Raw genomic sequence first — 13,814 nt, 5'->3', positions numbered from 1 at the left:
AGAGGTATTTTTTGTCCACATTTCAGTATGTGTTCTGATTTCCATTTTGATTTCTTCTTTACCACCTTAGTTATTTATTACCGTGTTGTTTAATTTTAAAATATTTGCAATTTTCCCATATTTTTTGTAAGTGCATTCCATTATAATTGAAGGACATATTTTAAATTATTTCTATTCCTTTACATTCATTTTATGTTCTAACATATTGTTTATCCTGAACAATGTTCTATGCACAGTTGAGAAGTATGTATATTGTGTTACTGTTGAGTGAAGTATTCTATACATACCTGTTACTTATAATTGCTTTGTAATTTCATCTTCTACTTCCTTGTTGATCTTCTATCTAGTTATTTAATCTACAATTGGAAGTGGAGTATTGAAATCTCCAATATTATTGTTGTCTCATCTACTTCAACTTTTTATTCTGTCAGTTTTAAATATATGTTTTGATGTTCTTTTATTAAAGTACATAATATAATTTATAATTGTTATACATATTATATATATGTTTATAATTGTTTTATCTTTCTAATATATTAACTGCTTTATCCATTGTCACTGTAAGATGGTCTATTTTATTCTGGAAAAATTTTTTGTTTAAAAGTCTATCAGTACAGCCACTCCATCTTCTTGTGGTTTATTGATTGATTGCATACTATATCTTTTTCCAACCCACTTTCAATCTATTTGTGTTTTTGAATCTAAAGAACATTTCCTTTAGACAGCATGAAATTGTATAATTTTTAATTCAGCCTGACAATCTCTGCCTTGTGGTTATTTATTCCATTCACATTTAATATTATTCTGGGTATAGTTTGATTTATGTTTGTCATTTTATATCTTCTGTCTCGTGTGTTTATTTGTTCCTCTATTACTCCATTATACCTTTGTTTTGTATTAAGTTAATATTTTCTAATAAAACATTTACGTTTGTTTACAAACATTGTTGCTGTATTTATTTAAACATTTGTTGTAGTTATTCTATGGCTTACAACATACATCATATGTTATCCGAAAAGCTTGATTTATACTAGTTTAATCCAAGTAAAATACTACTGCTATATAGCTCTGTTATTTTCCCCTTTTTTGTGGTATTATTGTTATGCATATTGCATCTATTAATGTTATAAACCCAGAAATGCATTATTAGAATTATTGCATTGCTATCTTAAGATTTTCTCCTACCACCCTTTGTAAAGTTATTGGCAAATATATTACACAAGTATTTCATTTCTATATGTTATATGCCCATCAACATATTGTGTATGTATTATTTTATACAATTGCTTTTTAAAATATCTTAAGAAGGGGAAAATATGAATACATATTTTCTCTTATAATTTTATAATTACCTTTATTAGTAATTTTGGTTTGTGTGGATTCGGATTACCGTATGGGTCACTTGTCTGAAGAACTTTCTTTAGCATTTCTTGTAAGGTAGGTTACCAGAAACAAACTCCCTCAGTTTTTGTTTATCTGGGAGTGTTTTTATTTCACATTCATTTAGAAAAATAGCTCTGCTGGATCTTTGTTTAAAATCTTTTTGTTTGCTTTATTTTTTTATTTTCCTTTGAGGCCTTTGAATTCCATATATTATTTCACTGCCTGTTGGACTCCATTATTTCTGCTGAGAAGTCAGCTGTTAATCTTATATTGTGATTGCCTTGAAAATTACTGTTTATTTTCCTGATGCATTGTTTTATTGTGATACTTAGTTCTATTGTATAATCTCTATTGCTTTATTTTCAAGTTCACTAATTCTTTCATCTGACAGTTTAAATCTACTGTTCAGGCCCTCTAGAGAATGTTTTTGGTTTGTTATTATACTTTTCAACTCCAAAATTTCTAGTTTTTTTTTAATGTTATTTTTGTCTCTTTATTTATTTTGTCTATTTGGTGTGGCACTGTATTTATACCTTAAATTATTTCATTTATCATGCATGCCTTTGGATTTTGAACATAATTCTTATGGCTCTTTTGAAATTATTTTCTATTAAACCTGACATCTGGTCACTCTCACAGACAGTTATGTTTGCCTACATTGTTACCAGTGTATGAGATATACTTTACTGTTTCTTTGCATGCCTTGTACTTTGTTTTTGTTGTTGGAAACTACACATTTTAAATACCATATTGTAGCAACTCCAGGTATTTGTCTCACCATCAAACATATATCCAAGACTTGTTATTGTTATTTGCTTGTTTTTCCTTTTTCCTTTTCAATAGTGACTAGCTGAATTATTTTAATGAAGTCTATTTCCTCCCTCACAGTTATTAGCCTTTGTTGTTGCTTCTCCAAAAGGCTGACATTTGGGGTATCTCCACCCTTACCCTGTGATGACAATAGCTTTGATGAGGATCTCTTCCACTCTTTACGTGACCAAATCCAGCTGTTAAACTTCACTAATGCCAGCTTGTTGCTTATTGTCTTCTACATTATTCTGGGCATGAATTTTGCTACAAATTACTTCAATCAAGTTATGGCTCTTTTGATGGATTCCTTTCTGTGGTCAGTGTTTAATGTTTGTTCTGACATCAGAAAGACTCCATCTAGCTGTGTTATATTCCAGTACCTAGGCAAACTAACTGTGCTGAGGTCTAGCCGTATCCCTAGTAGATCCATGAGTCTTTTCACAATTGACTTTTCACCACAATCTCTCTTTTTCTTAAGGGAACCCTTAGGCTTGAAATTCTCAATGCTCTGTTTCAAGAGAAGACAGTTACTTTGGGAAAGGATTAGGAGCTATCTACTCTTTAGCTATCTACCCCACCTTCCCCCAACCTCCAAGTAAGAACTCAGAAGGTGGAATTAAGGACAACAGCAAGCTTATGTCTAGTGAACCCGGCTCTAACACATGAGAGTTTAATGGAAAGAGCAGCAGTAGCATTGACCTGTTAGTTCACCTCTTCCAGCATAGACCTACAGGTAAGGGAATATCTATTAAGGAACCAGTATTATACCCATAGTAAAGTCATTGTTTCTTGATCAGGAACTAGACAAGAGAATGAAGCCCTTATCTCTTGACTGCCCTTGCCCAAGGCTAAGCCACAACACAACATAGCTATAGGTCTAATGAAAACTGTCATGTCCTACTTCTAAATAGAAGAAAGCCTTCCTTCTAAGAGCTGGAGTAGGGGAGAGAGGAGGGAGCCCTGCATTCTTGGCTGCAATAGGCTGGAGTTGGCTCTGCCTTGCAGAGCTAGAAAGTAGAGGTAGGGGGATGTCCTGGTCCAAACACCATAGACTCTTGCTGTCTTATCAAGTATTTTGTAAATTTTCTTGAATAGATATTTCTTCATTGGCTGTTTTTCTTAGGACTATTTCCAGAGCCTTTGAATGGTGGTATTAAAAAAAAAATTTGTAGCCAGACTCAGGGGCTCATGTCTGTAATCCTAGCACTTTTGGATGCTGAGGAAGGAGGATTAATTGAGCCCAGGAGATTGAGACCAGCCTGGGCAATACAGTAAGACCTCATCTCTACAGAAAATTTAAAAATTAGCCAAGCATAGTGGCACAGTGCCTGTATTCCCAGCTACTCCAGCGGCTGAGGTGAGAGGATTGCTTGAGCCTAAAAGTTGGTGGCTGCAGTGTGTCAAGATTGCGCCACTGCAGTCCAGGCTGAACAACAGAGCAAGACCCTGTCTGAAAGTAATAATAATAGTAATGATAATAATTTTTTCTAGTTTTCCAGGGGAGATGGTCAAGGGAGATCACCATATTGCTGTGCTGGAAGTTGATGTCTTGGCAATTATTTCCTGGAGGACCCAAGTGACACATCCCTCCACCGTTGCTTTCTTTCATGTGGGCTTTGAGAAACAACATTGAACACATATTTGCATGCAAGGGAAAATATTTCCATAGTAGTTGCTGTCAGTTCACCTGACTATGTAAGAATCTTCCTTAAGCAACAGTCTGCCTTTATAGAGAAACAGCATTAACTGAGTGGCTCATTCTTCACAGCTCTTGACAGCCCCAGGGCTGAGCCACTCTATTTTAATACTGCTCTGTAGATAACGATCTTCATTTTGGCAGAACCTCAAAATGACCTTGATGTTTACAATAGCAGGGCAAAGCAGTGAATTGGCTGACAGCATTAAAACAGACAATTAATAGCAAGAGAGAAGGGAACTCCCTGTTCTAATGTACACATATTTTCTAGTAAAAGTAAAAATCCATAATCTCTTGCTTAAATAAATTGTATACTATTTTCAACTTTTCATCTCAATTTTGTATAAGTGGAGAGAGTATCATCAGGTTGTTTTAAACATATAAATCATACTCTTCTTTCTGAAAATTTATGTTAAAAAATAAGGGGTTATAAAATGTGATCTAAAAATAAAGTGCTATATGCAGAGTGTAGAATTAGAGCATTTATTTCATGACTTCGAGGCAATGCTTTTTAACCCCCTATTTAAAGATGAAAAAGTACTTTTGATTATTTCTTTAAAGTTTGTATTTAGCATTCTAATTTTATTATTTATCTAATAAAAGAGATTATTTAAACTACCCATAAATTATCCTATGAAAGCAAAATAACCATTAACCATATAAATCAAGTGAGGACTAAATCACATTCTGCTATTTATAACAAGCTTTTGCTGTGCATTATCCAAAATTGAACTAACATAAACTTTGACTTTTTTCCTGACATGATTTATAGAAATTTGGCCTTTTTATGACTTTCATAGCCATTATTCTTTATTTGCTATTGATTACAAGTCAGTTCAGTTTGCTTTGGGACATCTAGTTAGTAGCGATTCAGATTAAAGTCTGTTACAACTATATTTAGCTAATGTAAAGAAAATTAAATAGGTGACTCTTCAGAACTATTGAGAAGGCAACAGCTAACCTTAACTAAGCATATGCTTAGTTATGATACTCTATGGCCTTGGTAATAAAAACCATTAGCTAATGCCAACTCAGTTGTGATCTCTGCATAGAATACTACATCTAAGAAAAGTGTGTATCCTCTCTCTGCAGGTAATGTTCCGGAAATTAGTACATCTAAAAAACAAAAAATTCTTTTCGTATAAACACAGCTACATTGGTCATGTTTACCTATTTATAAAAATATCAACTGTATAAATTAGATACATAGAATATGTTATAAAATTTTTATTCATCTAGTTTTGCCATGTAAAAAGAGCTTGGATAATTAAGATTAACAATGTCTAGAAAATATTAAGATAAATAAAAATTCAGAGAGAATCTGTAACTCTACTGATATTTATGACAAAAGTTCCGGTATTAACTGCCCTAGGCATCACTATTGTGAGCATATAGGAAGCAAGGTGATATGATTTGGATCCGTGTCCCCACCCAAATATCATGTTAAATGTAATCCCCGATGTTGAAGATGGGTCTGGTATGATGTGACTGGATCATGGAACAGGGCTTCCTGCTTTGGTACTGTTCTTGTGATCAAGTTCTCATGAGATCTGAATTTCTAAAAGTGTGGCATTTCCCCCTGTGTCTCTCCTGATTTGGCCATGTAAGACACGCTTGCTTCTCCTTTGCCCTCCATCAGGATTGTAAGTTTCCTGAAGCCTCCTCAGAAGCTGCTGTCCTTTCTGTACAGACTTCAGAACTGTAAACCAATTCAACCTCCTTTATTTAGAAATTACTCAGACTCAGGTATTTTTATAGTAGTATGATTACTGACTAATACAGAACATTAATACTAAGGAGTGACGCATTGCTCTAAAGATATCTGAAAATGTGAAAGCAGCCTTGGAACTGGGTAATGGGCAGAAGTTGGAACAGTTTGGAGGGCTCAGAAGAAGGACAGAAAGATGAGGGAAAGTTTGCAGCTCCCTAGAGATTGGTTGAGGGGTTGTGACACAAATGCTGAAAGAGAAGGCCAAGCTGAGGGAGGTCACAGATGGAAATAATGAACTTATTGGGAACTGGAGTAAAGGTCACTTTTTTATGTGTTAGCAAAAAGGTTGGAGGCATTGCACCTCTGTTCTAAAGATCTGTGTAACTTTGAACTTGAGAGTGATGTATCTGGCAAAATAAATTTCTAAGCAGCAAAGCATTTAAGATGTGGCCTGGGTGCTTCTAGAAGCCTATGCTTATATGCATGAGCAAAGAAATGATCTGAAACTGAAACTTATATTTAAAAGGGAAGCAGACGGTAAAAATTTGGAGAATTTGCATTGTGGTCATGCAGTAGAAAAGAAAAGCCCATTTTTTGGAGAGGAATTCAAGCTTGCTGCAGAAATTTGCAAGACTAAAAGGAAGGCAAGTGCTGATAGCAAAAACAATGGGAAAAAAGGCCTTGAAGGCATTTTAGAGATTTTTGCAGTAGCCCTTCCCATCATATGCCTAGAGACCTAGGAAGGAAGAATGGTTTCCCAGGCCAAGTCCAGAACCCTACTCTCCTTCACAGGCTCAGGGCACTGCTCCCTGCATCCTAATGGCTCCAGCACAAGTTGTGGCTAAAAGAGGCCTAGGTAGAGCTTTGGCTGCTGCTTCAGAGGATGTAAGGCATAAGCCTTGGTGGTTTTCAGCAAATGTAAAGCCTGTGGGTACACATAATGCAAGAATTGAGGGTTGGGAGCCTCTGCTTATATTTCAGACTATATATGGAAAAGCCTGGATGTCCAGGCAGAAGCCTGCTGCAGGGGTAGAGCCCTTATAGAGAACCTCTACTAGAGCAGTGGAGAGGAGAAATGTGGGGTTGAGACCACCACACAGATTCTCCACTGGGAACCACCTAGAGGAGCTATGAGAAGAGGTCACCATCTTCCAGGCACCAGAATAGCAGATCCACCGACAGCTTGCACCCTGTGCCTGGAAAAGCTACAGGTGCTTTATGTCAGCTCATGAAAGCAGTTGAGGTGGTAGAAGGGGCTGTACTTTGCAAAGCCTCAGGGAGGGGACTGCCCAAGGCTTTGGGAGCTCACGCCTTGCACCAGTGTGTTCTGGATGTGAGAGATGCAGTCAAAGGGGAGTATTTTAGAGATTTAAGATTTAATTACTGCCTTGCTGGGTTTCAAACTTGCAAAGGGCCTGTAGCCCCTTTCTTTTGGAAAGTTTTTCTCTTTTGTGATTGTAGTATTTATCCAATGACTGTAATATCCATTGTATCTTGGAAGTAACTAACTTTTTGTTGTTGTTATTTTACAGGCTCACAGGTGGAAGGGACTAACCTTGTCTCAAATGATACTTTAGACTGTGGACATTTGAGTAATGCTGTAAAGAGTTAAAACTTTGGTGGATGTTGGAAAGACATAATTGTATTTTGCAATGTGAGAAGGACATGAGATTTGGGAGGAGCCAGGGGTGGAATGATATGGTTTGGACCTGCGTCCCCACTCAAATCTCATGTTGAATTATAATCCCCAATGTTGGAGGTGGGTCCTGGTGGAAGGTGATTGGATCATGGGGGCAGGTTTACCCCTTTGCTGCTGTTCTCATGATAGAATTCTCAGGGAATCTCTTTGTTTAAAAGTGTGTATCATCTTCCCCATGTCTTTCTTTATCCTGCTCCAGTCATGTAAAATGTCCCTGCTTCTCCTTCACTCTCTGTCATGACTGTGAGTTTCCTGATTATCTCCTCAGAAGCTGCTATGTTTCCTGTACAGTCTGCAGAACTATGAGCCAATTAAACCTTTTCTGTTTATACATCACCCAGTCCAGGTATTTCTTTATAACAGTGTGAGAACTGACTAATACACAGGGTAATTATATTAAAATCTCTTTGATCATTCCTCTTGTGTGAATAAACTAAGAGAATTAATTATTTCATTCGTATAAATACACATAAAACAACTCGTTGTCTTGAAAAAGGAACATGGTATCTGTAATATGTTACAGTCCACAGCTATTTGAGTGTCAGTTTGTTCAGGCTGCTATAACAAAATAACATAGACTCACTGGCTTATAAACAGCAGAAGTGTATTGCTCACAGTTCCAGAGAAAAGGCAGTCCAAAGTCAAAGTGCTGGCAGATTTGACATCTGATGAGGGCCCGCTTTCTGGCTCATAGACAGTGCCCCCTACCTGTGTCCTCAAATTGTGGAAGGGAAGAACAAATTCCTTTGGAACTGTTTCATAAGGACACTAAGCCCACAAAATTGGCCCACTAAGACCATAAAATTGGTCTGAACTTTTGAAATTCAGACCTCATTTGAAAAGTTATTTTTAAATGGATAATACATAAAGAAACCTAAAATAATTTATATCTCTTATTGTGATAATTATACTTATAATAGACTATCTTAAGAAATGAATACAAATGCAGGAACAATTATTTCTTTAAAAAATACACATCTTCTTTGATGTTTATATAATTGGAAATAGCCTGTGGTCCCAACTACTTTGAAATTATTAACTATATTTTGATGTTTATGTTTAACAGAATAAAGTACAACAATTTAAAAGTAATATTTATGAAGAGTTTATAGTTGCAAAGAATATATATATATATAGCATGTGCATGAAAAAAGTGCAGAAAATACAATTCTTTAGCTAGAACAATAACAACTAGATAAGCATTAAAATGAACATAAATCAATGATAGATAAATACTAGAAATAAATGGTTGCCTTTGAGTGGTAAGCTTATGAATAATTATTATTGGTATTTTTGTGCTATGTTTATGTTTTGCAAACGTTCACAATCAGTATATAACCTTTGTAATGGAGGTTTTAGAAGATTTTCATCATTTTGATTGGGATATAACAAAGAATGTATTCTAATTTAGAGGTCTACTTAAAGTAAGAGAAATCATAGTGCAACAGAGTTAAATTTACTTGGGTTCATTGACTGTTACTATTGCAGGTTCAGACCACAGCAGAGCAATGCATGAACGTTACAAGTCAAGGAGACTAAAGGAGGATATGAATGAGGGAGAGTATATGGGAGGGGAGTTGCCATGTTATAGCACTGCAGAGAGAGGTTCTCTTATAAAGTGTTATTTGGGCAAAAGTTGACCTCTGCAAATAGCTTGTGGAAGAGAATTCCAAGCAAGGAAGCCACAAGTTTAAATGCTGTGATGTCAGAGAAAACTGAACATAAGAACAAAGGGACTCTAGCAGAGGAAAGGTTAAATTAGGTTGGGGGTGGAGGTGAGAGGAGAATAGCCTTCTATAGAAGAGCAGATTTCTGAGTTAAATCCTTTAAAATGAGTAGTTTTGCAAAGCACACAAAAAAAAAAAGAATGAGGAAGGGAGCCCAGTGGATAAACTGTCATAGCAAAACACGGAGGTGTAAAGCAGGTGGCCCAGGGATCAGCAGCCTTTGTGTGTGGCTGAATTATAGGGTCTAGGTAAAAGTGGAAAGAGGAAAAACAGGGAGGGTTTAGTTTTAACCAGGAAACTTAGGCTTTACCCCATAAGTGATGAGAAAGCACTGAAGACCCATAAGCCGACCAGACATGTGTTCTAGAAAGTCCACCAGAAACAACATGTAAGATGTTAGAGAGCCGCTTCTGGAGGCTTAAAGAGGTGGGCTCTTAGATTAGTTTTACAATGATATAGACAGGGGCAATGAGGTACTTCACTTAGGAACAGGTAGTGATCCGAGACCCGTTCAGGAAATAAAGCCTACAGCACTGGGTGATTAACTGAATACTCTAATACAGTGAATGAAGGCGTGGCCTTAGTCCATAATAGAGTTTAGATTTCTGTTTTCACTGTAAGATTTTTATACTTGGGCAGGGGGTGGGGGGGATTATGTCATAGTTTATGTGGGAAGAAATGCCCATTTTCAGTAAACCTGATGGCTTTCCATTTGGGTGTCTCTTATGAGATATTGTAGCCATTAGTGTAAATAGCCAGTTTACACTGAGATATATGAGTCTAAGCTTATAAAAGGTGGTTAGGAGTAATATGTATGGATCTTCAACACATGGCACTAAGAGTAGACAAAAGAAATAAATTGAAGGAGATGCATGATATCACAGTATTTTGCTCAATTAAAGTCACAGTATAAAACGACAGTAGATATTTTACAAAATCATAGTCAAATAATGATAGGCACAACCGAGGACAATGAGTTGGTTTTCTACAGTGGGGAAGGAAATGAGCATGTAGGACAGGAATATAAGAAAAGGAAAAATAAACAATCAAATAGATAAAATAGTAAATGAGTTCATAAACTAAGAAAGGAATTTTGCATATACCCATAATGATTTTATGCTGTAAGCAGAAGTACCCATTTATTTTTTGTACTTGATGTCCAAAAAATTAAAATAAAAAAAGAGAGTGAGAAATACTAGAAAACACAAAGATAGAGTTATAAAGCATGTTTGGGAATGAAGATTTGGTAATTACAATAAATGCTAATGAATTAAATCCACCAACCAAAATATGAAATCTCGGGATTGTTTAAAATGAAACAAAAAAACAATACAATACAATTCTCTGCCCTGGTTTTCTATCAGAGAAATACTTAAAAACAGAAAGATAAGATACGTAAAGTTTGAAAATTAAAAAAGATAGCTAAGAAGTATAGAGCAAAGTATAGAGCAAAGATATTTTTTGACTATCAAAAAATATATTTAATTTTAAGACAAAAAATGACAATGAATAGAAAGGGACATTTCACATCAGCAAGAGAAAAAAATGTGTCAAGAAGAAATAATGATGAACATGTCAATTTTAACATAACCAACCCCAAATAATAAAGCAACAATGGGTAAAATTACCAGGTAAAATATATCAACTAACAAATCTAGTTGGGAATTCTTTAAGAGCATAACTTTCCTAAATAGGTAGATCAAGAAAGTAAAAAATAAGCAAAGACATAAAAGATATGAATAACAATAAGGTTTAATATATATATGTGTGCATGAACTTTACAGAAAACAGAGACTTTGTTTTTAAAATAATATATGAATTATTCATGAAATTTTACTGGGCACTAGTGTACACACACACAAACACACACACATTAATTTCCAAGGATCAACTTTATACCCACTTTATTGAATGCAATAAAATGAGAAAATACTAACTAAATGAAAGCAAAAAGAAATGTCAGGTATCTGAAAATTATATAACATTATAAAATAATTTGAGTTGAGGAGAAACAACATTGAGGAAATTGGGAAATAATTATAAATCAACAATGTAAATGCTATGTGTCAGAATTTGGAGCACATACTAACATCAGATCATGAAAATAATTTTATACCTTCACATTCATCAGAACACATGAATGAGCTAGGGTTTCAAAAGAAATTGTTGGAAGATGAACAAATTAAACTACTGAAGAAAGTAGAAAAGAAACATATAATAAATATGAGGCAGAAATCAGTTTAACAGAAAGTAAAGCCTGAAAAAAAGCAATAAAGGAGCTTTATAAGCCCAGGTCATCAAATAATGTCAAAAACAAAGCAATTAAGAAGTTTAACAACCCCAGTTGTTGGATGTAACAAGCTCATGCACCATACATTACAAAAAAAGAAAAGAAAAACAGAAGAAAATATAACACTAAATTAAGAAATTGGGAAACAGCCAAGCAGATAACAGAGATTATAGAAAAAATAAATAAAATAAGTATATATGAATAACTTTGGTGGTCCAAGTGTAATAGATGAGTTGCTAGAAAATACAGAATGTTAACAATGGGTTGAAAAGAAACGAAATTCCTGAGTAGACTAACAACCTTAAACGGATTTGAAACACTCATCAAAGGTCTTGTGAACACTTTTTCCTCTCCCTACCCTTACTATTTAATAAAATGAACATTTTATTATGTTAATACAAGTTTGATTATAAAACTGAAGGAGGAAAATGAAAAACTTCAGAACTTATTTCATTTATGATTATAAATGCAAAACCCTTAAATATGTATTAGATGAACAAATAAATGTTGTATTAAAATATACACCTTAATTAACTTGTGTTTATCTCAGTAATGCAAGAAACATGTTCGACATCAGAAATATCACTGAAATTTACTACAATGAGCAAAATTATTGAATTGATCGTGTAGAAATAAATACTAGAAAGTAGCAAGAAAAAAAAAAGACATGTATCTGCAAAACAGCCAGAGTTAAATTGACAAGATTTTTTTGTCGAGGAGCGGGGGCGATAGGTAGAGACAGGATCTTACTGTGTTGCCCAGACTGTTCTTGGACTCCTGAGCTCAAGTGATCCGTCCACCTTGGCCACCCAAAGTGCAGGAATTACAGGTGTGAGCCATCATGCCTGGCCAGCAAGATTTTTAATGTCAAGAATGGAAACCAGATTTCAGTGAGGTACCTTCAATGTGCTAAGAAAATACATTTCTCAATCTGTAATTAGATGACCTAATTTAAGAATGAGAACAGGGAAAAAAAAATCCAGACAAACAAAAAATAAGAGAATGAACCACCAGAAGATCTGTTTTAAAAGAAATGTTAAAGGTTAGATTTCATGTCGAAGGAAAGTAATCCCGGATGAAAGTTTTGAAGGAGGGATAAAGAGGGAAGAATGATAAGTATCTGATTAATACAAATAAGCTTGACTTAGAATAATACCAGCATTTCATTGGGTTAAAATACAATGCAGATAAAATACTCAAAACTATTACATATAATCAAGACAAGAAGAGAGGAATTAAAATATTCTAGGGCCTGTCTGCTTCTGGAAGGAAGGTAAATATATACACGATTTCTAGACTCCGGCCCACTGAGAACAAAGCGTGGTAGTCCAGGCCTTGGAGAGGTGGGAGGTGAGGGGGCTGTTGCCCCAGGGGCAGGCACTCCTGAGTGAGGACTCTCTGAGGCTCTGGGGACCCAGGCTCTGTGCCATCAGCCTACACCTGGCTTTCAGAAGGTGAAGAAATGTCCACAGTCTTCTTCAGAGCCTTTATGTCTGTCACCTTCACCTCCCAACTCTGCCAGATGTGAACGGGGTTCTGAGTCCCTTCTCTCATCTGTGGGTTTTTTCACTTCCTTAGGGGACTCGGACAGGTTATAATTCTGTAACTATATTAACTTTTTCTTACCAGTTGTGTGAAAGTAACACTTTCTGACTACTCTCTGCCTCCTCAGTGGATGGGATTCTTCTTCGGTGTTTTTTGAATGAAACTTTTCAAGCATGATGTCCCTCATTCCTCATTCATAAATTCATTTTATTAAGCAAATCTATACATCAAGATATGTGCTGAAATGAGCTGATTCTTGAGAAAGTTATCAACTTTCCTCAGATGTTCTATGTCCCCTTAGAAGGGAGGGGAATGCCTGGATCCCCCGGGACATGGACCATCCTCTATCCTCTCTCCCTCCTTGCTCCTCTGCCGGCCAGTGCATCTGGGCGGCACAGTGTCTTTCGACTCAAGAGACAGGGTGGGTGTGCAACGTGCTAGGGTTTATGCTGGGTCAAAAGTCACTTCATTTATAACGAGTAATCATCAGCAGTTCACCTCTGTGTGTTAGGCAATTGGCTGACATTTTCTCAGTTGCAAGAAAGTTGGAGCCATGTTTGTCCTCTGAAGCTGGAGAATTGGGATCTGGACGCAGGGGGTTTCACAGAGTCCTGAGCCCTGGTGGTGCCGCTTTCATTCCACTGCCTGTCTCTGTGGGGCAGGAGGCCAGGCTCAGGGCTACGCATGCCAGGGGCAGGGCTGATGCCCACCGCAGTGAAAACTCACACTGCGGTAAAGACACCGCTGCTTTAAAGACACTGCCTTTCATGAAATTGTCATGAAAGAAAATGAAGCAAGTTGTAGTTTTTAAAAGATATATAAAAATAAATAAATGGCCACAGATAAAAGGCTTCAAGCTCTGCACTTATCTTAAGAGCTAAGGGGAGGGAAAGGTTATATTTTTTCACACTCAGGTGTCCCCATGGTAACATGAAAAATCCTTTCTACTCTGA

The sequence above is a fragment of the Symphalangus syndactylus genome, chromosome 18 (assembly GCF_028878055.3).
Source record: "Symphalangus syndactylus isolate Jambi chromosome 18, NHGRI_mSymSyn1-v2.1_pri, whole genome shotgun sequence".
In the NCBI taxonomy this organism is placed as follows: domain Eukaryota; kingdom Metazoa; phylum Chordata; class Mammalia; order Primates; family Hylobatidae; genus Symphalangus; species Symphalangus syndactylus.
The sequence above is the reverse complement of the archived record's forward strand: the minus strand, read 5'-3'. Positions refer to the sequence as shown.